Here is a 4,548-nt window from a genome sequence, read left to right on the forward strand (position 1 = left end):
ACTGTGGTACTACTACTACAGCAATTTGTGTTTTTGGTTCTTTTCCTGACATCTGATCTCTGTGTCGACTTGCCTGTTAACGGAGTCCAGATGTTGGTGGGTAGGGGTGTGTGTGTGTGTGGGGGGGTGTGTGTGTGTGTGTGGGGGGGTGTGTGTGTGTGGGGGGGTGTGTGGGGGGGGGGGGGCAGGTTGGGGTCTGACTTATTCTACTCTGGGAGAAACATTTCAGACTAAAGACCAGTAAATTGGGGAAAACTTGTGCGTCCCCAGTTGTGAAAAAGCTGATTTTTGGCTTTGTGGTCACGGTGTGTGTGTGTGTGTGTGTGTGTGTGTGTGTGTGTGTGTGTGTGTGTGTGTGTTTGTGTGAGACAGATTATAATGATTCCCAATTACTCAGCATGGAGACATATTCAATGAGTGCATCATCATCATCGTCATCATCGTCCCGCTCTGAGCATGTTGCTCAGTGAGTTTATTAGAGAGGTAGTTAATACTACTTCCTGTTAGCTCGGGGTTAAGGACCTGCAGTGAGTTTATTAGAGATGTAGTTAATACTACTTCCTGTTAGCTCTGGGTTAAGGACCTGCAGTGAGTTTATTAGAGAGGTAGTTAATACTACTTCCTGTTAGCTCGGGGTTAAGGACCTGCAGTGAGTTTACTTCTCTCGTGTCTGACAGGAAGTAAACAGCAGCTGTTCCTCAGATGACTGAAAACACAAATATTTAATTTCATTTAAACAACTTGAAGCTTCTGCAGAGTTTAGACCAGAAGTGTTGAACTCATTTAGTTCTGGGGCCACAAACAGCCCAGTTTGATCTAAAGTGGGCCGGACCAGTAAAACCAGTAAAACCATTAGGGTTAAGGTTAGGTTAATAATATATTATATAAAATAACTTTACTATAATAAACAGCCTGAGAGTCATTTCAACAGTCTTCAGCTTCAGAGCCGCTACGCAGCGGACCGGCTCCAGTCCCGGCCGGAGGACCTTTCTCCCCCCCCCCCCCCCCCCCCCCCCCCCCCCCCCCCCCCCCCCCCCCCCCCCCCCCCCCCCCCCCTGTAATTTCCTGTCTCTCTACTGTCGTCTATGCCAGAAACAATCTATAAAGCATTAAGGCATCTCAAACATTACTATACATATTTTATTACTATTGTTTTTTATTGCTTTTGTTTATTCATTATTTTTTATTGTTTATTAGATTGAATTTATTTTCCAGACCTTCGTACTACATCTCACTGCTGCAGTATTTATATTCCCATCGTGGGAATAATTAATATCTCATCTCATTTTAAATGTTTGTTGCTTCTATTGTGAGAATTATGATCATCTGATGTGAAGGTGTGATGTAGGACAGGTTTAAATCATTTGTTATACTGAGAAGCTCTCGGTCAACCAGCCGTGAGCTGACTGTACTCCAGGGGGCGCTGCAAGGAGCTGACTGTACTCCAGGGGGCGCTGCAGGGAGCTGACTGTACTCCGGGGGGCGCTGCAGGGAGCTGACTGTACTCCAGGGGGCGCTACAGGGAGCTGACTGTACTCCAGGGGGCGCTGCAGGGAGCTGACTGTACTCCAGGGGGCGCTGCAGGGAGCTGACTGTACTCCAGGGGGCGCTGCAGGGAGCTAACTGTACTCCAGGGGGCGCTACAGGGAGCTAACTGTACTCCAGGGGGCGCTGCAGGGAGCTAACTGTACTCCAGGGGGCGCTGCAGGGAGCTGACTGTACTCCAGGGGGCGCTGCAGGGAGCTAACTGTACTCCAGGGGGCGCTGCAGGGAGCTAACTGTACTCCAGGGGGCGCTGCAGGGAGCTGACTGTACTCCAGGGGGCGCTGCAGGGAGCTGACTGTACTCCAGGGGGCGCTGCAGGGAGCTGACTGTACTCCAGGGGGCGCTGCAGGGAGCGAACTGTACTCCAGGGGGCGCTGCAGGGAGCTAACTGTACTCCAGGGGGCGCTGCAGGGAGCTAACTGTACTCCAGGGGGCGCTGCAGGGAGCTGACCATACTCCAGGGGGCGCTGCAGGGAGTTAACTGTACTCCAGGGGGCGCTGCAGGGAGCTAACTGTACTCCAGGGGGCGCTGCAGGGAGCTAACTGTACTCCAGGGGGCGCTGCAGGGAGCTGACTGTACTCCAGGGGGCGCTGCAGGGAGCTGACCGTACTCCAGGGGGCGCTGCAGGGAGCTGACTGTACTCCAGGGGGCGCTGCAGGGAGCTGACCGTACTCCAGGGGGCGCTGCAGGGAGCTGACTGTACTCCAGGGGGCGCTGCAGGGAGCTAACTGTACTCCAGGGGGCGCTGCAGGTCCATCACAGCCAAGAGAGAAACCAGAAGCTTTATTATGATTATAATGTTTACACTGAGAGGTCACAGACACAGATCTCTGATATTAAGCTCCATGTTTGGTAAAGAGGAGCAGAGCGTCCTGCAGAGAGATGATGCTCATTACTGAGAGGAGGGGAAGGGTTCGGGTTAGAGTTAGGGGGGTTCGGGGGGTTCGGGGGGTTCGGGGGGTTCGGGGGGTTCGGGTTCACAGATCACAAACTAAACCTACCTGAAGTCCAGCTGAGCTCACATTAAATCTGACTCATAAATAAACTTTAATGCATTTCACTAACTTCACTTCTTCTGTGTTTTTTGCTTTTTCATCTCAGGTTCCTGTGGATCCCGGTTCTGGATCAGGAGATTCTGTGGATCCCGGTTCTGGATCAGGAGATTCTGTGGATCCCGGTTCTGGATCAGGAGCTTCTGTGGATCCCGGTTCTGGATCAGGAGCTTCTGTGAATCCCGGTTCTGGATCAGGAGCTTCTGTGGATCCCGGTTCTGGATCAGGAGCTTCTGTGTGCTGCTGCCTGACATTAGTCATATTTCTCTTCCACCTACAGTCGGTTCAGTTTGAGGTTTCTGATGTAAATGATCTTTATCAATAAAGATTGACTTGACTTTATTTTAAAGGGTCTGATTTACTAAAAGTGTGTAAACGTGACATCACACTGATTTACTAACACTGAGATAATACACACTGTCCATTCAGTAGATTACCGTAGATTACAGTAGTTTACCGTAATGACTGTAATATTAGCAGTTTACCGTAATGACTGTAATATTAGCAGTTTACCGTAATGACTGTAATATTAGCAGTTTACCGTAATGACTGTAATATTAGCAGTTTACCGTAATGAATGTAATATTAGTAGTTTACCGTAATGAATGTAATATTAGCAGTTTACCGTAATGACTGTAATATTAGTAGTTTAATGACTGTAATATTAGCAGTTTACATAATGAATGTAATATTAGGAGTTTACCGTAATGAACGTAATATTAGCAGTTTACCGTAATGACTGTAATATTAGCAGTTTACCGTAATGAATGTAATATTAGCAGTTTACCGTAATGACTGTAATATTAGCAGTTTACCGTAATGAATGTAATATTAGTAGTTTACCGTAATGAACGTAATATTAGCAGTTTACCGTAATGAATGTAATATGAGGCGTTTAGGGTTCATTGTGATTTATTAAAGCTGAAGGTAATGTTGCTGACGGTAACTGTGTCTATAAATAACAGGATTGAAGGGCAGGTATTAACCTGCTGTTACTATGGAGACGAGGAGACAGAGACACACACAACAGGTTTTTTCCACCTGAGTTAATATTAGTGGTTTTACAGCATTGACTTTACTAATACTGTTTCTGCTGTAACTTAATGTTTGTGAACCTCTAATTCCATCAGATCACATTTCTGCTCATTTAAATAATGCTGTCTGCTCCTGTTGTTATTATTATCCTCAGTAGATCACCACAGAACACACACTGTACACTCTGTTTACTACTCTGTGTTATTTTATTTTATGATTTTATTTCCTGTGTAGAGTTGACGACAGACGGCTGGAAATGTTCAGGAGAAGAAGCTGGTCGTTCTTATGTCACAGTGTGATGTCACAGTGTGATGTCACAGTGTGATGTCACAGTGTGATGTCACAGTGCGATGTCACAGTGTGATGTCACAGTGTGATTTCACAGCTGGTCCAGTTAGAATTTTGTCACCTCGTCAATGAACATAACACCACAGAAGAAGAAAGAAAGTTGTTTCAGTATTTATTAGACAACAGATCGATAAATGATCAATGGAACAGATTTAAAATATGACGGAGAAAATAAAAACACACCCTCTGATGTCATCAGACAGGAATGATGTCATCAAACAGGAATGATGTCATCAGCATCAGGCAGCACAGAAAACAAAAAAAACAAGGCTTCAGTGACTTCCAAATAAAAGAGACAGACGTGATGATGTCATCAACATGAGGTGATGATGTCATCAACATGAGGTGATGATGTCATCAACATTAATAGTTTTGTTCAGTCGTTGTAACTCAAACGTTTTTTTCTTGAAATGATTCTGAAAGAAGATTTCCAACAAAAACAACAAAATGTAATAATTAATATTTAATTATTAATGATTATAACTATTAATGATTTATTAATTTGTTGTTGCAGACGTGGACTGTCTTCTTCTTCTTCTTCTTCATCGTCGTCTTCTTCTTCTTCTT

General features: G+C 45.4%; 1 protein-coding gene across 1 annotated transcript in view; it reads right to left on the bottom strand.

Moving 5' to 3' along the window:
* Nucleotides 1-4,086: 4,086 nt before the first annotated feature.
* The window catches only part of LOC133986033 (TBC1 domain family member 9B), a 22,774-nt gene continuing 22,312 nt past the window's right edge, over nt 4,087-4,548 (bottom strand). The window contains 1 exon segment of the mRNA XM_062425803.1: nt 4,087-4,548. This exon segment is cut by the window's right edge and continues 809 nt beyond it. The gene's annotated coding sequence lies outside the window, so the exon portion shown is untranslated.

The sequence above is a fragment of the Scomber scombrus genome, chromosome 9 (assembly GCF_963691925.1).
Source record: "Scomber scombrus chromosome 9, fScoSco1.1, whole genome shotgun sequence".
Taxonomy (NCBI): domain Eukaryota; kingdom Metazoa; phylum Chordata; class Actinopteri; order Scombriformes; family Scombridae; genus Scomber; species Scomber scombrus.